Source organism: Cygnus atratus, chromosome Z (genome assembly GCF_013377495.2).
Source record: "Cygnus atratus isolate AKBS03 ecotype Queensland, Australia chromosome Z, CAtr_DNAZoo_HiC_assembly, whole genome shotgun sequence".
NCBI classification, from domain to species: Eukaryota; Metazoa; Chordata; class Aves; order Anseriformes; family Anatidae; genus Cygnus; species Cygnus atratus.
In genome coordinates, this window is record NC_066396.1 from 68,514,555 (window position 1) to 68,538,082 (window position 23,528).

The 23,528-nt window shown below is 39.9% G+C and overlaps 1 long non-coding RNA gene across 2 annotated transcripts; it reads left to right on the forward strand.

Moving 5' to 3' along the window:
* Nucleotides 1-6,480: 6,480 nt before the first annotated feature.
* LOC118256228 (uncharacterized) lies at nt 6,481-21,637 on the forward strand. Of its 2 annotated transcripts, none has more exons than XR_004781165.2 (5): nt 6,481-6,862; nt 6,987-7,066; nt 11,948-12,176; nt 19,009-19,174; nt 19,259-21,637. It is a non-coding gene; the product is annotated as an uncharacterized LOC118256228 (long non-coding RNA). The 2 variants fall into 2 exon arrangements; XR_004781166.2 differs by having other exon boundaries at nt 19,009-19,112.
* Nucleotides 21,638-23,528: the final 1,891 nt, after the last annotated feature.

Consider the following 23,528-nt stretch of genomic DNA (forward strand, 5'->3'; position numbering starts at 1 on the left):
ACTAATGAAGCCTTTCACTCTTAGGTTACGCAAACAACCTTCTGAGCAATGTGAAGCTGACATACATAGGCAAAACAGGGTAATTTTCTGCATAATATCTGTAAGGAAAACATTTTTCATTTCTCCTTTTAACACTGAGCTTCCAGCTATCAGCGTTGTGACTTCTGAATTTTAATATCAACTGCATTTTTTTCTTGCCTGCATGTTTCATGATTTCTCCTTGACCAATCTTAGCAGTGCCCCTCTAATCATGGTTAACATTGCACTTAATCAGGAAATGGGATTAGAAAGGGGTCCGAACGTGTAGGCATTCATAGAAGACAAGAATGACTCTGAAAGACTGACCACAAGGCTGTGGCTGTGGGTGGCTGCATCCGTTTGTATCATTATTGAGAGACAAATATCCGGAGGCTTCAGTGGAAAAAAACAGTCAGGAGGAGAGAGGAAGTTTAGGGTATTTAGAAGATCTGCTAAGTCCCCGAAAATTGAAAAGGAAGGATCTGCTGAACACTTATTAAGAGGGGCAATGAGAATTGTGGTGATTTTTGCTGGTATTCTGTGATTTAGCTTGTAAAACATTTATTTTTAGATTGCTGTTTCACAGAATGGTTGAAGTTGGAAGGGACCTCAGGAAATCATCTAGTCCAACTCCCCTCAATGTGCTCACCCATAGCACATTTCACTATATATTTTATTTATGATGTATGAAGATGTTTTTGGCTAACTCTGGCTTCAGAAATTTTGTCACACCAGGTTTGTATTTTCTTGATTCTGCCTCTAGGTGCATGATCTTTTAGGAAGAAAGAAGATTTAAGACATATTACTACTTTACACTTTACACTGGGGTCCTGATGTCATGAATCTCAAGGAAACCCTTTCCTATGAGGTACCAGGCTAAAGTTGTATGAATGGGCACAAATAACAAAAATGCCTGTGTTCAGCAGTTCAGTTAAAAACATTTTCCCCTATCCAGGAAATAACCAATGTGTTCCAATTGGCCATTGAACATCACCAAGGAGCACATATGGGTCATGATCCTTGGTCTTATGTTTCTCTTTGAAGATATATACAAGGTATGTCTTGTTTTCATATATAAGAATTAAAAAAGATTATACATATCTAAAAAATTTGAAAAGTAAGGGACTGAATGATCTAAATAAAATTTCTTTAATGTTGGAGTTTACAATTGCAATTCGCATCAAGTGAGTCTTTTCCCAGAATTAAGAGGTATAGTGACACCTAGTGAAACACAGGTTCAAATGGGGAGTTGTCAGGTAATCTGAATTACTTAAACGTATTCTTTATTAGCTGGGTTAAAACAGCTCCACACTGTTGTGGAACCTGTGCAATTGCTACAGCAGAAATGAATGGCAAAGGATAGATAATCCCTGCTGCAAATCTTTTCTTTGTGTAAATGGATGCTGCCCACCCTTAACGGCTATGCAGGTGATTTACACCCTGGCAGGCTCCAGAGAAGTGACACCACTGGGGGATGATGAACGCCATGGGTTGAGCCATTGTAGCCCAAATGAATGCAGAGCAAATGGAAAATTTAGGCAAAGGTTTCAGCCAAAATCATACAAGAGTTTACTGGTATGTCCAGTTTCACTGGTCCTCTGTCATGTATGCAGTGCTTTCACTTTTTCAGATCTCATCATAATGAGGTAACTACATGGGACTAAACTGTGAAAGATGCTTGTGGATCAATGAGCAAGACAGGGTTGCACCAGAGAGGGGGGCAGTGCAATGGTAAGAAATGGCAGAATAAGAGAGAAAAACTGATTAGTAACAGTGTTCAGAAAGTTTTTAAAATAGAAGCCAGGTAAACTTTATAGTGGGGTCAGAGCTAATGGAAGAGATGTGATAAAATTATAAGCCTAAAATATTATCTTGTCTTAGCATTAGGTCTTCTCTGAGAAGAGAAGACAGAGGCAGTGGACTAAATGAAGGCAGAATGAAGGAAGAAATGGTTTGTGTATTCGGAGCAGAATAAGCTGAATATATCATCTATGATATGGGAGGGTTCAAAGGTATTCATAATGATTGAGAAGAATGTCAGGAACGAGATCAAAAAGGAAACAAAACTTAATTTGTCCAGAACAGAGGCTAAATCAGAGGCGCTTATGCGCAGGAACAACAGGATAACAGTTGGGTGTTTGAACAGTTTTATTGCCCAAGGAGAAGGCAGAAGTACCCAGTGAAAATGCAGGCTCTAAAGGACAAGTGCCAAAAAGTATAGGAGAAAAGGTAAGCCTATCATGCAAGTTAGGGAGGGGCAGCCAAATGTACACAAAGGAAGGACTGAGTCATGAAAGTCAAAAAAGAAAAAAAAAAAAAAAAAGACAAAGCATCCAACAGGTAATGATTGATAATCAAAGGAAAAAGTAATTTGAAAGCTTTCCATCCTGTAGTACATAAACAGTATTTAATTATTATGAGTAACAGGAAGAAAAATCACAGGACTCTCATTAGATCCAAAATAGATTGTAAATCCAAAACATAGGAAGAGGAAGAAAGCATGTACAATATTGTTTCCTAAAGTAGTAAAAACTAGACCCATGAGATACATTGAGTGCAACAAGGCATTTGTTTGAATGAATTAAACTTGGACATTGCATATTACGGTTTCCATTCAGCCTGAGAACTAACTAGCTAGTGTTTACTTGACCTTCCACTCCCACTGTACATGCTGGCTGGAAAAACAGTTGTGCCATTCACAGAAATTCTGTGTATTTCTGTTGTGCTTGTACCTACTCTGGGCTGTTTGTGTGTGTCTGTGTCTATATGCAACTCCAAATTTAGTTCACAGGAAGGCAGTTGGCAGCAGGAAGCTCACCACAACTCTTTAGCCCAAATGCTGAAGCTCAAGGTGACACAAGTGCCAGTGAAGGGCTGCTGTGTGAACCCACAGTGGTGGGATGAGCACTCACTGCATGCGTTTCAGCAGAGAGAAATGGGCAGGTGTTTGGTTAAGCAGGTTTCATCTGTGTGGTTAATCAGGTAAGTGGTTACTGTGGCTACAGTCAGAATAATGACTGTCTTTTGCTCCAGCCCATTAGACAGCAACTTGATTCCTAGTGGTTGGTTATAAACATGAAAACCTTGCCAGTTCACCAAAGCTCAGCTTCCTGAAGCTCAGGGGCAGGGTGAAGTGGGGGCCACGGGGAAGGGAGTGTCAGTGGCAGTCGGCCATGTGGCAGCATGCCCATCACCGCACCTGCAACAGGCACCCAGGGCACAGGAAACTACACCTGGAGGTACCGCTCCCACCTCATCTCCTGCCCCTCTCCACGCTGGCAGGAGGAACTCCAGCTTCACGGAGGAGCTTGGTTAGGAGGGGATGAGGCAGCTTTTGATGCAGGGATATAAACCAGAGGAGAAGATGAAGAAAATTAAGGCTAGATGTAAGGCAGGTGCAGACTAACAGTGAGCCAAGGACCAACCTTTGCTTGTGGTTGGAAGGAGCATGGCATGGGAAGGGCTGGGGATTGAGATGGGTTTTCTGTAACAGTGACTCACTAGGAGTTTCATAAGCATTGTGATAGGAACTCAGTACCTAGCTGCTGAAAATAGGCTGGACAAAGCACTAGAAGCAGATGTCATAAGAAGTAGACAATCGGTCTGAAAAGAAGGCAGATTGCAGTGTGTAAAATTTTTCTGTGACAATACATTTGCTTTATGAAAGATGAGATCATTTCTCACTGAGCCCATTAACCCACAGCAACCTGTAAGCCTCGATTTTGTAAGAAACAGGCATGGGTAAGTTGAGTCACAGGCCAGACATACTATCTATGTCCTAGATGTAGTTGTGTTTAATGCCATTCCTTGAAGGTACCAGACCTTGTCAGTCCCTGTCTGACCACAGAAGGAGTGAGTAAAATGACGTAAAGTATTGTGCAGCCTGGAATTTAATCTGATATGGATCAGCTGAGACCCTGGTGCTGTTGTACCAGTTTTGTGACAATCTAAGCAAATACCAAATGTTTTAACCTGCATTTCCTACAGGGCACACAGTGCTTTGGTACAATTATTAAAACATCGTTATCAGATGGAACATACAGACCCGGTATCCCAGAAAATAATAAAATAGACTTACACCATGAGAAGTCTTGGCACAAGTTCTAAAGAAAAGCAGATCTTTGGTGGTTTTGTTGTTGTTGTTTTTATTGTTTTGATTTGATTTTTATTGTTGTTGTTGTTTATATGCTTGCACTTTCCCTCCCCTCCCTTCCCTCCCCCTTCCCTCCCCTCCCCTCCCCTCCCCTCCCCTCCCCTTCCCTTCCCTTCCCTTCCCTTCCCTTCCCTTCCCTTCCCTTCCCTTCCCTTCCCTTCCCTTCCCTTCCCTTCCCTTCCCTTCCCTTCCCTTCCCTTCCCTTCCCTTCCCTTCCCTTCCCTCCTTCCCTTCCCTTCCCTTCCCTTCCCTTCCCTTCCCTTCCCTTCCCTTCCCTTCCCTTCCCTTCCCTTCCCTTCCCTTCCCTTCCCTTCCCTTCCCTTCGCTGGCAATCCCAGTCATAATGCTTTTTGATACATTTTTTCTGACTAGTCAAAATACCCAACATATTCCAAAGTCTGTGTAGAGCTAGATGTATGCTCTGATCACAGTGAGTCTTACTTACCCATTTAAAATTTTCTCTTCTTTGGCTCTGGCAGATGTCTAATTGTTAAACTGAAATAAAGGCCATGGGAATCTAGAGCCATCTCTCAGTATGGATTACATACTTTTACATGAGCTTTTTTTGGTATTGTCCTTGATTTCCTTTCTGACAAAATTATTGAGGTCATTCTTTGAATCTTATTTGAGAGCCAATGGGTAGACCTCCTAATCCACTTGAAATGTTTCTGAAACCACCTGTCTTCTGAAATGGCTAGGCTATTTCCTGAGGTCATGGAAAGGATCTCTTGTTTTGGTCCCATCCATTTATGGAATATGTACCTACAGGTCAACTGTTATTTTCAAAACACTGATTACTAATTAGGAGGCTCTTCAAACACAGACATAGTGTCAAATGCTCAGTCAAACCTTAAAGTGACCCAAACCCAATGCTTTTGAAACTGTTAATTTTATCAAAGAATGAACTTCAAAAGATGCTAATAAGATAATTATGTGAAGCATGGTGCTTTTGTGACATAGCAAAAATTGGTAATATTTAGCACATGTTTGTATGTGTAGAGAAATGTATGGTCTGATGACAGTGAATACTAGTTACCCATTTCAAAATTTCTGTTCGTCCCTGGCAAACAAGTTTGCCAAGTGATATGGAGTGGAGAGTCTTAAAAATTGGTCTCTAGGTATGTTGCTTATATCTATGTTAGTAGCTGAGGGAGCTGCCCATTGCAGGCAGAGCTGAATATCACTGTAATTTTTTTTAATTGCTTCAAGCATGTGACAATGTTAATGGGACTCTTTCTCACAGATCTTTGTGGATACAGGAACCTTGAAGGAAGGAGGAGGAAGTACACACTACAGACCCTGAAAAATACAAGAAAAAGTAATGCCATTCAGGAAAAAGAAAAAAAAAAGGCAGGAAAAAAAAAAGAAAAAAGTAGTGGGTGTGGCTACTTAACTATGTTGTGGACTTAACATTACAATTTTCAGGTGGAGGAAGTGTTTGGGAGGTGGTGAAGATGACCTCCAGGGAGAAGAGTTGGCACTGAGCAGAAGTGCAACAAGCAGGGCTTCCAGAGTAAATATTATATCAATGGGGACACTTCTGTCCTCATGAGGTTGGTGTGGTTGGGTAATTGTGAAAAGAGGAACTTCTGTTGCCCCTCACCACCCACACACTTCCTCATCAGCTTTAAACTTGATAACGCAGTCTGCAAAACACCGCTGTCTTTTCTGCCCCTTGCTGATGACAGCAAGTACCGCACATCCCTCTTCTTGCTCTGCACACTCCACGAAGACGGGCTTTGCTCCTCGAGCTGTCTTAGCAAAACCCCTTTGCCCCACCGCTCTGTAGCAATGACCTTTTTTGAAGTGGAGATCTGATGCTTGTCCTATGTGAGGAAGGTAGATACATAAACAAATCCTTATTGTTTATTGGAAAAATACTCCAGACGTTTGGCAGCTGAGGTCCCTCTGTGCACTCATGGGTGTGGGGAAAGGAAAGGGCCTCCTGATATGTGAGGGAGCAGTGTGGTGAACCCATGCTGCCAAGAGTTATCATCTGAAAACCACTCTGAGGAGAAGGGACCTCTACTCCTACCACCATCCATACCTTTGATAGACATGTGCCCTGTACATCTCCCACCTCACAGGCTTCCTCCAGCACATCCCACCAATTTGGGGGAAGATTTAGTGGTGAGTGTAGTGTCTCTGAGTGTGGTAAACGGATGGAAAACGGAGCTCTGGAATTAGAAAAGCAAACAAAAAGTCCTATCAGCTACACTGGAGTTAACAGAAAGTACACACAGTCCTGGGAGCAGTTCAGACTTCCCCGTCTAGACGGTGCCCCTTGGCTTTGTTGCTCACCCACACGTTTTGCAGATGCACAAGTCTGTGGCAAGGCTGCTCCTCCTGCAGGGGCAAAATAATCGCTGTGGAGTTTTACTTTGATTTGTCTGAGCTAGTTTTGGACTCTACAGACAGGTCTTGGGCAAGGACAAGGAGGCTCTGGTGGGGTCTTCACCGCATTCTGGCAGGACTTGCAGCTGGCCTTCAGAGAGCACCGTGCTGCTGGACAGTGCCCACATGAGTTGCTGGGAAGGCTCCAGGGGGGCAGGGGCACCGGCTGCAGAGGGCTGGGCACAGGACGTTCAGTGGGGCTTTCCTTCTGCAGGCGTTATTTACAGTTGGTATTAACGGATATGTCCTGTTTGCAGCTGGAAGTAGGCAGCTCGCTGAGTGCATTTCTCCGCCCTGGTGAGATGGTGCTGCGCTGCAAGCAGGCACAATAAGGCGTGTGAATCATACCATCCCAAAGGCCTGGCATCCGCCTGAGTCATGGTTCTGCTACCCTGTTTTACAATTCCTTCCTGTTTTGCAGCATCGACGGGTTTGTTGACCTTGTGACCTGCCCACGGCATGTTGAAGACTGACCGAGATGCAAATGGAAGCATAGGCTGGGTACAGTATGCTTTGTTTCCTACAAAATATGAAAATCAACATCTGTTTCAAAGGATAATTAAATAAACTTTTGAAATGCCCTGCAGATTATCACAGTTTTATAAATTTGGGGTCAGATCTTGAAATGCTTTTCCCATTTCATTCCATTAAGCTTAAGTCTGACATATTTGACATTTCCAGCAAAATTACCTAGAAAGAAAAATGAAAATGGCTAGTATTTAAAGTTTGCATGAGACACAAATATTGGATAATTGCTAAACAGTGTAGAGACTGTATTATGGATTTAACACTCTGAATTTTATAGAAAATTATATACAACAGTGTATGTTAGCTCAGAGCAAAAATGTAGGCAACATTGTCTAAATGGGGACCAATCACCCTGATAAGATACTTGTGGGTAGTATGAAAGCTTCCCCCAGAACAGCAGGGCCAAAAAATAGTGTAAGAAGTCTATTGGGAAGTATTAAGTGGAAATGCAGACATATTGTTTGTTTAGTTTTGTTTGTTTGTTTTCTTTTTTCTTTTTTTTTCTCCTGCATCTGCCACTGATACTGCTGTTTCTGCAGTACTATTAAAAATGCTGATAAAATACAGAGGATTCATTGAGGAGCAACAGGGATGAGTAACAACTTGAAAAATATGTCCTGTTCTAGGAGACACAAAATAGTTGGTTTACCAAAAAGGAAGTTGGGAGATGATTTGATCACAGCTTGTCAGCACTCACAAAGCAAACCTTTGACTTTCATCTCTTAAATCTGGCAGATGAAAGTATCAGAAGAACCAGTGATTCTGGTTCTTCTGCATCTGAGCAAGACAGATCAAGCAACACAAAAGCAGATTAGAGGTGAAATGCAGATTTTCAGCCTCCAGGCTAATTACACTTTGGAACAATGTATTTAAAAATGTGGTAGATTCTTCAGATGAAAGTTTTAATTTGGAATTTTGTTCCCTTAAAAAAAAAAAAAAGTCTGCTCTAAACAAATAAAAAATAATGTAGAGAAATTTCATGATGTTTTGTTGAAGAGGTTAGTGTGTATGACTGAAGTGATTCCTTTTTGCCTTACACTATAGAAATGCCTGGTCTGTAATCTTCATTTAGTGTGCTTTCCAACATGAAGATGTGATGGATGGCATTTATGTTGCTCCTGTGTTTTCAGTGATATATTGTGTTCCGTTAGGACATGATGAGTTTAGTTTGAACCTCCTAGAAGTAAATGGAGAGTAGGTAGCTGCTGCCTAGGTAGGGACCAGACATGCAAGTCTGAGAGGAGTGGAATAGGGAATTTTCTGTTTCTAGATGGAGCTGGGCAAAATTTACTGCTGCTCAAAAAGTTGATGGGTTGGCTAGAACCAACCGTGGTTATGAGTATCTGCCTACAGAGACACAATGGTCAGGGGAAGAGATGTGTGTAGAGATCTGTTTGACCTTGTTGTTTAGTTTCCTCAGTTAATAAAGTAAGTGTTCAAGTTTTAGTTCTGCTAAAACTAAGCTTTTCTTACTTTAATATATTTTTTGTCTTTTTTGAGGATGTCATTTTGGACAAGGGTCTAGGCATATTGCCTTCAAGGCTGGCCAAATTTATGATATCCTGACAGTTTACCTTTGCTTGTGTAAACTCTCCTCCACCTTCAAGAAGTACTAAAAGCTTTTCTACCACTTTGTGGTGTGGTGCCCATGTGGCATAATGGAAACTCTGGAGCAGATCCAGGAACGAACATTATTCATCTTATGCTTTCTGACAGTTATTACTGAGGTTTACTTGTTGGTAGTGCCTACAAGAATATTTGGTCGGGAGCCTTCACAGACTCCCCAGGTGATGTGAGCTATCCAAATCATGCCATCAGAGTCTGACCTCCCTCTCCCTTACTGCAGGTTACCTAAGCTTGTCAAGCCTCTTCTTGTCCTATTCTCTCTTTTGTCCTCTTTGAAGTAGACAACTCCAGTTCTTTCAGTTTTTCCTTATAAGCTGTGTTTTCTAACCTCCTGATCATTCTAATTTTTCTCTTCTGAATCTCCTGTCATAATGTATGCATTTGTAGGTAGATTTCACTTTTCTTCACAGAGGACAGCTAAAAGTGGGCAGAGAAATCGGTGAAAGATGTGTTAGTGGATCAGACAGAATTTCTCCCTGGGTCTGTCAAATTAGACACCCAATCAGACATCCCAGAGTGAGCTCTTCACTTTTCTTTCAGCAATGTAAGACTTTGTCTTGTTTAATTTAGAAACCACCTTCCTCCAGATGTTCTTCTGCAGGACTAAACCCTCTTATCATTTCTCATGCCACATTTGAGCCATTTCATTGTCATTGTTTATCTAGAATTTTACACTTGTCACTACCAAAAATTTAACAGTGTTTTCAAACCTTTTCTTTATTTTTTCGAAGTTATGCCAAACTCTAAATATGCTCTCCATCACGTCAAACTTTCAGTTATGATGAACGAAAGAAATTCACTCTTTCATCACCTTAATTGTTAATAAGAATAATGAATACCTGAGGGATGGATCCCAGGACAATTTACCCAATGTATACTTCTTGTTTGACACTGATGTCCTCACTGCTTGGAGTGCGTTTTTCCAAAATGCTTAGCAGCCACCTTAGACACTAGGATCTAAACCATGTTCACCTAAGAGAACGTCATACAAAACTGTGTTTCAGGAGCCTTATTTCAATGAAGAAGATGTCTGGAAAACTGAAATGTATATTCGATTATATACACCTAGTGTGTTTTGACTTTATTTCCAGGATCTATTTCTCTGGAATGTTCATGCACAAATCCGCATGTCTTTGATATTGAGCTTATGCTTACATAATGATGTAGACTCTGAACCACAAAAAAGGGACATAGAAAACTGGGAACTAGCAGCTGGCTCTAGCTGGCTCTGCAACCATTGTTTTTGTTATCTACATGAGAAGTGAGAAGTGATTTTGGTTTCTTAGGAAAGCTTTCATATAGAGAATATTAGTTTGTGTGGGAGGTTAGTACAAACATAGTAAACAAATCCAATGTTTCAGAAATAATACTGTACATATATAAAATGTTATTTTCAAGACACTTTATAGATTTTATATTGCACTTGCAAAAAATATTCTTGGATCTATGTGGATAAAGGTATCTCATATGCATCAGAATGGGAGTTGAAGGATTTAAAGGCAAAAATGGCATAAAGGAAAGCCTATTAAATATTTGTGATATGGTTTAAAATTCCCTGAATTTTATATTGATATCTTAGGTGAAGAACAATAAACAGCTGTATCATTTACAGATGTATCAGCTGCATTTGCAGCTGACAGAAGGAGGGACATGAGTGGAGTAATTCCCTGTGGGAGTGATGAAAGTATAAACTGCTGGATGTACTCATCACCCCAGAGAAATAGTTGTCATCTGCTCTCCACATAGTAATAATAATGAGGCTGTGAAGTGGGTGGATAAGGAAGACAGCTATCATCCTCCTGAAGTGTAGGACCTCCTTTCCCTTGTCCTCACTGCACCTTGCAATCCTTGCATTGTATACACACAGTCTTCCTGCCAGTGGCCCAGATGTCCCCGACAAATACGTATCATCTGACTGCAAAAAAACACTAGTCCTTTCTGGGGATGCCTCCTGCTCTCTCCCCAGCAGGACATTCTGTCTATATGAAATAATAATATTAAACAATAATATTATAACAATATTATATTAATATATTAATATAATTATATTAATTTATTATTATATATGAAATATAATATGAAACATTAATATTAAATAATTTGAGAATGCAGGTCTTTTGCTGGTCTTTGGTGTTTGTGTGAATCTGAAGTTTACTGTTTTGCAAACCAGTCACACTCATCTGCTCTATTTTGCTTGAGCTTCCGCTGACTCATTTCCATTGAAGTCCAAACCATGGCCAGAGAAATTACCTAAGATCAGTGAAAGAAATACGTCAGTGATACTAAGCCTTCACTTTAAGATTAAAAATGTGGCCTGACAGCCTTCATTATTTCTCCTGCAACACTATCTAGGTGTTAATCAGCAGGTGACTGTGAGTCCCCAGAGAAGCATTGGGAAAAAGACCAAATGGTTTTACTGACAACAATGTGACACTGATATAGATTAGGTCTTGTCAAACATTTTTTTTTATGGTTTCCCCAAAGGATTCCCATAAAGTGAAGGGCATTGAGTTCAGTGCTTCTGCTGTGGAGAAAAGAAGCTGCCACAGCTGTAGGATTTATCTTTGCAGTTCTAAGAACAGAGAGCTTCATATTGCTTTAATGTACATTTGATGCTAGACCAAGAGTGTCACCATTTTGGAGCTTAATGTGATAAAGGCCATATAAAAATATAATCAACTACAGGTCAAAGAGCAATAAAAATATCATCACGGTCCCCCTTTCTGCTGGCCAACAGTTGCCCCACATCCAGCTCTTGAACACAAGAGATATTGCCATCCTTGCATCAAGAAGTCAATATAGCACCTTTGTGCTTCACAAGTATTTTGCTTTCAGCTGTGATTGTCAAAGGGAAGTGTATGGCAAACAGGATGCAATCGGACAGTTCATAAGATGGGCAAGACTGTCTCACCGGAAGGGTTACAGTGAGGTGAATTTCTCGTTGTTGCTAAAACTTTGTCCAAATATATTTATGTATGCTTAGTTTCGGACTTTGGCAGGAAGCTTTAATGCAGAAACAGCATGCCCTTCCGTCCTTCGTGTGTTTAAAAGCTCTTTCGGTGTGAGTCATCGGAATCCTGTGGTTTGTGTATCCTGAGTGGAGAAGGGCTCTCTGTGATTATCAGACATCATGCAAAAGTTGCAGTTTGAAAATAAAATGATAAGGAAGTTCATTATTTCATAGGAAATGTCTGCTGATGGCTTTTTTTTTTTTAATTTCTCCTTTAGGTTTGGTGTTTTGTTTGGAGGCCTTGTGAGGGTACAAGGATTGTGTGGCTTTGCATCACAGACACATATCATTTTTCAGAAGTGCTGCTGCATTGCAAATAGGAGTATCTCCTTATGAGCCAAAGAAAATAAGATTCAGCAAATAAACCTCTCCAGAACAAGAAAGCCATCCTGAATGGTTGTCCATGTGTTGAACTGCTGCAGTGTCATATGCCACTCTCTGATACTGGTTAGTAGCAATCAAGATACATCTTGCCTCACAAAAGAGGAAAAATGTCCATTGTCACTGCCTTTATCTTGGTGCCTTAATGACATATGAGCTGACTAAATTTTCACCCAAAATGATGTGAATTTCTTGTGATGTTTTCTTGAGATGGCTCTTAGCATGTGCCATTGATCTCTGTGTCTTTATATCCTGCTGAAATCAGGGGTATAATAATATATATATAATATATATAATATATACTATGTATTAATGGTCCTGTTAATGTGACAGATTGTTGTGACAGAACAGGTTAAAAAAATAGATGGACAGGATGCAGAATTCTAACTAATCTGCTTAATTGGCTTTTATGTCCAGAGTAAAGCTATCACTGTGTGGGATCTCTAAGACATTACCAAACTATTTCATGAAAGAACATGAGAACACTCTCACTGACATATTTAGGGTGTATATGCCTGAGAGGTCTCTCACTGAGCAAGCAGAAGTGCCCTTTGAGAAAACTGTCTTCTTCCTGGCAATGAAAAAAAGAAAGGGGAAGAGGACGGGGAAAGGGAAGGGGAAAGAGAGGAGGAAGAAAAGGGAAAGGGGGAAGAGGAGGTCAAGGCAAAAGGGGAGGGGAGAAAAAAAAAATGGGAGAGGAGAGGAGAGGAGAGGAGTACGTAAAATAACTTGGTGTAACTAATTACTGCTGACTAATTCAGCAAGACTGTAATGTTGAAAAACACATCGGAGAATTGTGGCATGTGAATTTATTTAGAATAAATAAATTCATGTAACCTTCTCAATGATCTTTCATCCCACAAAAACAGATCTTCTCAAGACTTGGAGAAAAATCTCAATTCTAGGAAGTGCTTGGAACACTAAGACTTGTGTAATATTTGAAGTATGAGTTACAGTGTGTGTAGGCTGAATTTGTAGTTATACCCTTATGACACCTTTTCTGTGTTTAAAAGACATTTTTATAGACAATAGCCAGGTTGGAGGTTCAGAATGTAAGTACCCTGCCCAACCACACAGACCACACTAGCAATATTGATGACTTTGTGAAGGAGATAAACAACTTGAGCCATATTGTAGTGGTATGGACTACGCAAATGCTTTGTGCACTGCTGTCTTGCAAACATGCCTATGCAGATATTTGCAACAAGGTAACTTAGTCTGTGACATATAAGTGTGCTATTTCTTTTAAGTTTGAGTCTTCTGATACATAAATAAGAAAACAATAGCCCTACCCGTGTAGTAAAGTGTGCTGCAATTTGAAATTATAACTGGTTTTCCTTCTGCAGTCTGCCTTAAAAGATGTTTGCTCTCACCATGACCTTTACCTTGATAGTCACTTTACCAATAGCAACAAGAATCCACATCACTTCTAGAAAGTATGATTAGAGATTCTACTGGTCTTAGAAAGAAAAGAGAGTTGGCAGAAAAGACTGCCATGGCTTTTTATGGCCGTACGACATAAATGAGGTCAGTCTCAAGTAAACTACAATATAATTTATATGAACTTCTGGGTGACATCCAAAGTCTTTGGTTAAATAGAATTACAATGAAGAAACAAGTTGCAACCAAGAAAGTACCAGTAATAACAAAGTTGAGTACAGTTGGTGAAATTCTTCTCAGCTGAGGTAAATATGGCAGACTACTCGTTGACTTTCATATGGTCAGTGTTTTGCTTCAATTCTGAACCCAGCAATTTAGGGAGGAGAAACTTAAAAGATGGTTAATTTGGAAAACAGCAAAAATTTGCAGGAAGTATTACCCAGAAGGATGAAGCTGAACTCTGTTTAACCTAAGGTCTTGTGTATTTGGGATGCCATTACAGAGGACTCTACAGATTTCTACGGGATATTGAATCATTCTTAAATCTGGTGGGGACTCTCCATAAATCTCCCAAGGCATGCACAGAAAACCAGTCATGTGCTATGTTGGAGTCCTCTTCAGTAACCATAGGAATTGTAACTAAACACTTAGCTTTCCACACAGAGCCTGATGTACTTGAAGTGTACAACAGCGTTTGTAGGTCATCATTTTTCTAAAAACATAAGGCTCACTTTTGCAATCTTATAACTACTCAGAAATACTGTGTTATTGCTAATCATCTGCGTCACATGCATTGGCCAGGAATTTGACACAAAGTGCTTTGCAATCTGCTTTACTTTTTGGAGCAATCTGAAGTAGCAAGTAAAATGAAAGCCCTAGAAAATGAAGGCCTTTGATATGGGTGTAAAGGCCTGTGGTTGATCTTGTGTTATTTTATTACCATGTAATTTGTTCTGAATCACAAAATACAGAGTTCCTTCCTGTTTTGCACAAAGTATTTTCTTACATTCCCTATCCAGTATTGAGTGGAGTCAGGAAAAAAGTATAAAGGATGTTTTCTTCCCTACACGAAACTTATTTCTTTGAAGGAAATTAAATAACAGAATGCCTCAGAAGAAGTAGAAAAGATGTTCTGATTTAAGTGAGCAGATATATTTGCTTGAGGTTCAGTAAATATGGAATCAAGCCATAATGACTTACCAGAACTGGCCTCCTTGTTGACATCCTCAAAGATCAGTGAGAACTGCTCTGCAATTTGTCCCTCCAAAACAGCTGAAATATTTTAACAGATTCCCTTCTTTGCTTCCACCTCTACTTGACTGATATTTTTATGAGCACTTATTTCACTCAGAAATAATATCTGTGGAGGGTATACTTCTGCCCTGGGAGAATTCTACTACTGGGAAAACCTTACGTGAAAAATTACAGATGCCAAGTGTCTTGCTGTGTTCTGGTTTTGGCTAGGATAGAGTGAATTTTCCTCCTAGTAGCTGGTATGGTGCTGTATTTGGGGTTTAGGATGAGAATGACATTGAAAACATGAAGTTTTAGTTGTTGCAGAGCAGTGCTTGCAGAGAGACAAGGACCTTTCAGCTGCACTGCCAGCAAAGAAGCTGGGGCTGCACATGGAGCTGGGAGGGGACACATCCAGGACAGCCGGCCCAGACTGGCCAAAGGGATGTCCCGTACCATGTGGTGTCATGCTGAGCAATTAATTTGGGTTGGCTGGCTGGGGTGGGGAGGAATGCTGCTCAGGGGCAGGCTGGGTGGTGAGCAATTGCATTGCACATCACCTGCTTTGTACATATTATTATTGTTGCTGTACATATTAGTATTATTGCAGATGGGGGATAGTTCTTAAAAACTGTGCTGTGTGTAGTGGACTGCAGGACTGCACAGGCCTTCTGCTGGTTATTAAGATGTTGCAAACCATCATGTAAGGTTTCATTTTTAGCAGTTGAAAAGTGGCATGAGTTGCCAGCTCATGTAGAACTTCTGGAGAATTCTTTAGGGATGTTTAGAAGATGTATACATTTTTTGTAGGTTTAATATGTTCATTCTTATGCTTGCCATTTTGTGATCCTTTGACACACTAAGTCCATTTTTTTTTAAGAGTATTTCCTTCACAATGAGACTCCACTACCAATAAAGGTTCTTTTCATAATATGTCTTGCAGATGGGGGATAGTTCTTAAAAACTAGCTTTTGTGTGTTATTAAAAATGACATCAAGTAGGAATAAAAAAATCCCACTGATTTTAAAAGGTAAGAATCTCAACAAGAACAGAAGTCCTTCAAATTCTGTGTGTGTATGTGTTTTAACCTAGTCTTTCACTTCATTACTTGTGCTGGTAGATTACATTTTTGATGCCAAGTGGTTCAGGTTACCTCAGCATAATGTTGAGGTATTGGTACCTCTGTTGAGGTATTGATACCTCTGTTTTTTTAATCTATTGGCTTTTAGTGTAGATTAGCAGTGATACAACACTTTGAACTCAATATGATATCCAATTTTAAAAAATCCATAAGGCCTTTATGAGCAGTAGAAATGATAGGCATCAAGAAGAGAGCTATCTAAAAGGAGAGCCATCCTCAGGCCATACCCGTCCATCCTTATTTCCTAAACTAAGTGTTGCAGCTAAATTACTGCTTGATAACTACTTCTGTTTCACAGAATCATAGAGTGTCTCAAATTCAAGGAAGCAAGCAATGGTAAAGCTCCTCTTATTCAGAGCACCTTGCTCTGGCCTTCACAACTGCTTGCTCTGGATGTAGAAGATGAATTTAATTTCTGCATTTCTTACTGTCATTGTGTACCTGGAGAGTGGCTGATGTTTCTGTCACTTACCAAAGAAAAATTACAATGGAAGACCTTTTCAGACTGCTGATCTCTTGTACCAATTCAGCTTCATCCATAGAGTGAACTTTCATCTGTTTTTGGTCATGGTCCTATGAGAATCCCTGAAGACCACCAGGATATCTTTTGATACAGAAGGTCCTACTGCAGATAGGGCCATGAATATTTGACTTGGATTTGGATCATCTGTCCCTTCTCATGATCATCAAATCTTCTTTCTCACTGCTAGGCATACCAAGTTCATAAGTTGATGGATTTCTTTTCCCATTTTTTCCCACACTTTCTGCTAGGTGTCTGACCAGTACCTGCAGCAGAGATATCCCTCCCTTGCTCCACTTGAATTGTTTCTCCAGGCATTTCTTCAACATCCTCAAAGTACCAGTCTTCCTAGTCAACAGCCATCTCCACCCTTTTTATTTGTGCATTGGACAGAGCAAAAGCAGGGCTGGCAGTTAAGTGCTGCCAGAGACATGAGAGAGATGACCTAGAAATATTGCCTAGAGAGAAGACCAGAGAGAGCACCGTGCCCGCTCTGTGAGGGCATGGAAAGAAAGCAAGGAAATTCAACAAAGTGGAAACTGACCATAAGAAAAGAAACCTAGTCAACGAGACTATTCTGAAGGAAAGCAAATAGTTAAGCTCCCACTTTTACCCTGGGTGTCTGAGTAAAAATTAGTTTGCTTTATGATTAAGAATGGTCTTTTCAGGTGTTTGAGAGAGGATGTGAAATTCAGCAGTAGAAAGATGAATCAGAGTCTGTTGTGGTTAGTTTGTAAATTCCCACTGCATAGGGTAAGATAACAACACCCCAAGACCTGAATTCTTCCACGTTCAGGAGACCCAACAACAACAATAAGGCAAGCTTATTTCCGCACGTATGGATGTACGTGGCTTGAAATTATGGTTCAATATCCTTGTAAAGAGGGAGGCAAAAATTTATGTAAGAGAGCACATGGGTTTCAGGGAGACAAACAGCCTGGTGAATATGAAAGTGAATTGTTGTGGGCTGCTTGGTAAACAATGGTAGATTTCTGTTCGAGATGATCCTTATGAACAGCAAACATGGAAGGTATTAATGGGAAGGATTGGAGGTGTGTAAAGATGATACCAATTAGGTCAGTCACTTGGCTTAAAAATGCAGGATGTGTCCTTTAAGTCTATGGCTTAAAAATGCAGGATGTGTCCTTTAAGTCTATGAACTTCTAGCATTTACAATAACATAGCATTTCTATTAATGCTCTGTTAATTGTTGCAACAGATGGCTGAATAAAATCTAGCAGATTTAAATCTTATCACTAACTTAGGTGTTAGTGATCACTATCCTTGGAATTCAGGAAAACAAAGATGACTTTCATGGAAATAAGTTCAGAGAGAGAAAGAAACATGCATGTGAAAGGAACATAAAAGAGATGATTGATTAAGGAAATTCTAAGTAGGGTAGTGCAACAAATTAAAAGATGAAATACTGGAAAAACACCTGCAGTGTGTTAGATTAATAACCATCAATTTTTGTCTCTTATATCAATCTAGAACTGCATAAATTTACATGTTTTTGTTGTGTCCTGAAGCACTGTTTTCCAGTAAAACAAGAGAACAAGAGAGACAGAGCTAAATGTTCAATAAATATTAAACACTAAATGTTCTTCAATCCCTTTCTTCCTTTGTTCTCAGATTTTCCCATTGATTTTGCCTTTACAACATTTACAACCTTTTTTTTTTTTCTTTTTTTTTTTCTTTCCCTCCACTGTAGGAAGTGGAAGGAACTTGTTGCTAGGTCCAAAAAATCATATTGGTAGCTCAAGTGAGAACTAGGAGTCACTACTTAAATAGTGTGTTATGTGCTCTAGCACCAATTCTACACATTTCTTGTATATTTTTACCTGAAAGTTATTAGGAACCATGGGCTGTGTCTCTGAGCAGTCTAAGACCTACACTAACATGAAGACGGATGTTCTGGATGTTTTTCACGTCTCTGTTAGGTCCAGAAATGGGACATGTCTCTATGCAATTTCCTGGGGGATCCTGATTCAGAAGCTGCTCTCACAACATCCTTGCACATGTGGTATTGCACAAAATGGCATGTATGAGGGCAGGAAGAGAAAGATGTGATGAGTTTGACCTTCAGACAGAAGAAGAAGACATATTTGTGTTCCAATAATTACTCTCCATTTTATCCAAAGTCTGCTTAATGTAGGATAAGAAAACGAGACTAGGATCAGAGCTTAGACACAGTTATCACTGACCAGTCAGGGGCCCTGTATTTTCCAATAGAAAATATGTACATTAACATTGACATTTTAGGTGGAGGCACTAGAAAAACAAGGTATTGCTGTATTTCATTGTTCGTGACCTGAATGTTGTGGCATCTGCATTTGACCTGTGTTTGGTGTTGGTGAAGCTGGGCAAAGCACAATGAATTCTTTTTTACCCATCACATTAGTTTTTCTACTGGCAGTATTTACTGGCACAAGTCCTCAAATAGCACTATGACAAATAATCTTTTGTATGATGCCATGCTTTGCTTCCTCATTTATTCTTGTTTTCAGGGCAGCTCGTCTGTAACATATAGGTTTTTTATTGCTCTTATCAGATACTGCCTGCCTCCCAGTAGTATGAGACAACTTCATCCCCTCACTTTACTCAGCAATATTATACTTTTTCAGGGAAAAGACGAGGTCTGTTTGAAATGCAGACGTATGTGGCCTGGTGGAGGCTGCATGGATTTCAGCGGGAGCCTGAAGTGCATCCAGATCTTGTGGTGCTTGAGGTGAGGAAGATGCAGCAAAATCAGTGGTATCTCCTCTTAGGGATGTGGATCCTTGCACTGAGGTGTGTGCAACATTTTGAATTGTAATTAGAGAGGTTATTACAGACTAACATGTTAAATTCAGTTTTGTTATGCTCTCTAAACAGGAAGAACTCCTGGTTGAACAAAGAATAGAAATCAGCTGAAGTCAGCCTGAAGCAGAACAGCTTTCTGCAAAGCAAACCAAGAACTACGCCCAGATTTATTTGTTCTCCCTCAAACCAAACATTTTACATATTCTACACTGACAACTCATCTCCTCATCATTTCTAGATTATTTAACCCTATATTTCTTTTTTTTTTCTTTTTCTGTTTGTAAATTAGGTCCCATTCTCAATCAACTGCATTTTCAGAAGTTGGAGTAAAAGTGTTATGTTTTGATAAAGGTGAATAAATACTGAACTTTTCTAAATGGTATAATTTTCAGTTTGGGTAATGCTGGAAAACAAATAGTTGTGATATCTTAAAAATCTTCCTAAGCTTTTTTTTTTTTTTTCTTCAGACACAGTTTGATGAATTTACTCGTGACTTTTGAATAGTTTTTGTCCCTGCACTACTTCTTTTTTTCAGTGAAGTGATGATTATTTTGAATGTTTTATCCATCTGTTCCAGCCACTTACTTGCCTCATGCAATGCTGAAAGCCACTTAAATGTTCTCTGTGGTTCTTTGTTTCCTGGATGTAATGGAGAGCAAGGGAAGAGAAAACATCTTACTTGAAGAGATAAGTCTTAGTTACTATTTGTTTCCTGCAAAAGCTTAGCCTACACATACCCACTGAACCATTCCTACTCGCATACACAGTTCCCAGCTCAATTGTTAGCGCTCCTGCTGCACAGTGCTTTGGAAGACGCTCAGAGAGTCTGTTGATCTTCAGGGAAACCCCCTAGATTTCCTTTCTTATTATTCATGGGGATTTCCCAGTCTGATGCAGAAAAACAAGGATCAAAGTGTTTTACATGTTGATGGATGTCTCCGGCTTCTTCACTGTATTTAAAAGCTTAAGCAAATGAGTGGCCATAAATAGAATTATTAAAGTGATAGAAGTGGGAGGAACACAAGCAGAAAGTAATATTTTGTATATTTTTCAAAATGTGTTGTTAGACTAGCATTCATAACAGAGCTTAACACACTGGTATTTACTGTGCTCCAGGGAGTGATGGAGAAAAAGGAATGGAAAACAGTAATTTTGTAACTGTACTTTCTATAGCAATAGGAAAGAAAAAAATACATTTATACATTTACCACCAAAGTGTGATGTGGATGAGCATGACCACATCTCCAAAAGTAAGGAAGTGTGTAGCACCACACGGCATTTACTCCCTGCTAACTTCAAACTTGGCCTTCTTCTTTTATATATATATATATGTGTCTTATCATATGTTGATATCAAGTTAAAAAAAATCCTTTTGCATGCATGCATAATTGGTCATAATCATTATCTTTCAGTTTTTCAGCAGTATAAGGAAGTTTGTGGTCAATCTGAAAACCATGCAAAACCCCACAGAAGCACTAAGTTTTCCACTAAGCACTATGAGCAAAAAGTTTATGTCTGCAGACTATATTAGACTTCATTATTATAGCAGAGGAAAATATCTGCACTTCTTTCAAGCACTCATCAATAGACCTTTATGATCATAATTCGTGTTTTTATCTTTCAGCAAAACAGCAAAACAGCCTGAATTAAAAGTTCAATAATTTTGTATTAACCATTTTGTGCTCAGATTTTCTCATTGATTCTGCCTTTATAACCTCTTTATTTTTTATAACCTCTTTTATTTTCATATTTTGATCAACCTTTTCTTCCCCTGAACAGCACACAAACATTTATAATCACATCCAACTTTTTAAAAGACAAGGGATTTTAAGATGAAAGAAAGATAGCAACTTTCACTCTAGATGGAAATCCATCCTCATAAGGCCTGGGATTCATCACAGTCTGCTTGAAATATGTTAAATGTTAGAGAGGAAATGCTCACTTATCTACTTAAGAATAAAACTAGCAAATATTAAATGACTAATTGTTGGCAAATTTTGAGAACAATGGGCTAAGTTACCCTTAGTAAATCAGACTAGAATGGAGTTAATCATAGTATGAACTTTTTCTCCTTATGTTTGAGTTCTGAGTTCTCTATCTTGAAATAAGATTAAAGATCTGTGCTAAGGTATTAGTCGAATTATGCAGGAAGTAATTGTAAATGTATATATAGAATGTGAAAGAATAACACTCATTTATTATTTTATTTAGCTGCTAAAAAAATACTTGCCCATGCACTTGCCTATGACTTTTCCTGTTTGGCTCAATACAGTCTGTTGGCCCCGTCTGTGCACTTTTGAATACCTCACATTGATTCCTGCAGACACAGGGCAAATCAGTCTGACTCTGGCTAGGTTACCTGTTGGTGGAGGCTTGTGCCAAGACTATAACTCCAAATATCAGTTCTAAGAGTGCCTGGAAGTGATCACAAATCTCTTGGTGAAAGATGTAATAATGTATAATGCTGTCTTATTTTTGATTTTGGACCCTGAGTTCCAAATTGCTGAGTTCACTGTAAAGGACACAGTGATACTGCCAGACCTGTTATCTGGTGGCTGGGGGACTGGAGTTGGGAAAAAGACCTCTTTCTTGCCATGATGGTGGCTGCTGTGTGCACAGGTGCTCATATGAAATATGCTGCTCATGAAAGACTCACCTGCAAAACCTGTGTGTGTTCAGATATTGTTCTAATACTCAGTCTTAAAAAGTTATGAAAACAAACCTTCTCCTTGCTTCGTTATGTCTAAGCAATATAAATAAAGTGGAGATAAAATTCCTGGAACCACTGGCTTCAGCAAGACTAGTCTGGAGTGCAAAGCTCAGCACAGTAAAGGTGTCCGAGTGTGTCAGCTGCCCAATTTTCTGAAGCTGTCACCATGTTGTACCTCATTTCCTGGAAAGATGGGCTCCACGACATGCCCTTTATTGTCATCTAGGTTGCTTGCTTTATGCTTTATCCTGATGAACGATGAAGTAGCGAAGTCTGTACATCTTCCTCGCACCTTTTTAGCTGCTACCAGAGCAGTGATGGGTCCCCAAGGACTTTTCGCCGGGTTGTGCTACGTCGTGCATTTTTTAAGTGCCAACGCTAGATGGTGCCGGTAAACCTCCTGCAAAATCATCCATCCTGGGCTCAGCCTGGGAACCTCAGAAACAGTTAAAAGAGTGATTTCTGTGCCTTCCAGCCCGCTCCCTCTAACAGTACGTGCTTAGTTAATGACATTTGAAACAGTTTTATCCCTTAGTTCCTGGTAATGATTACTGTAAACAGGCATGTGCTGCTCCTTTCCTGTTTTGCCCAAACGCCCACACGGGAACAAGAGGAAAGGAGAGGAGCGTAGGTGTGAGGGCCTGCTAACAACATTTCCAGGAGACAGGGCAGATGTTGGCAGTTCTCGTCCTAATCAAATGAGTGAGCCCGCTGCAGGGGGACAGCCCTCCTGGTGCAAGCTGCCTTCCCGAATTTCATGGCAGGGTTTGTCTACACGTGTCGGGGACCTACAGGTCCGCATAGATTTCTCTAATGTAAAGGTTTATGCGCTCTGTGCTGAATGTAATGGTAATACGCACTGAAGGCTTGATTCTGCTGATATGAATTAATTGCTTAATTAAGGAGATAAAAATCCACATGCGTGCTTGGATTATATGTGAAGGATCTGAAAGATTGAAGGGTCCCTCTTCTTACCCACTCTCCCTCCTCCGCCCTTATTATGCTTTTTTTTTTCCTTTAAAAAAAATAATAATACATTTTTAATAAATAATGAATAGACACTGAGCTTGCAGTGCTCTTGAAGTCATACCTTACCTGCAGGCACAGCATCTTTTAAGGAGGAACCACTTCTTCACCAAGAGGGTGGCTGGACACAGGGACAGGCTCCCCAGGACAGTGGTCATGGCACTGAGTCCGCTGGAGTTCAAGAAGTGTTTGAACATGGTCTGATTTTTTTTTTTTTTTGGGGGGGGGGAGGTAGTTCTTTGGGAACCCAGTAGCTGGACTCGATGATCCTTGTGGATCCCTTCCAAATCAGATACTCTCCAATTCTCTGATTCCCTTAACTCTTTAAGTGCTTTCAAAAATTCTGTTTTGAGGAGCTGAACTACTCTGACTACAGGAAGGTAGCCCCAGCAAAAAAATTCCCAATTTAGATGCCCTGAAATAACTCAGTGGACGTGTTAGCTAAGGTGAAATGACTGCCACTCACCTTATAATTCACCACAGGACACATTTGGTACTGATGTTAGGCTTTAGCTTCTTCTAGTACAGAATAACTGTAACTGGTGTTGTAGTCAAATGCTTCAGGCTTGGTGGTTGTTTTTGTTGTTGTTGTTTGGTTGTTTGGTT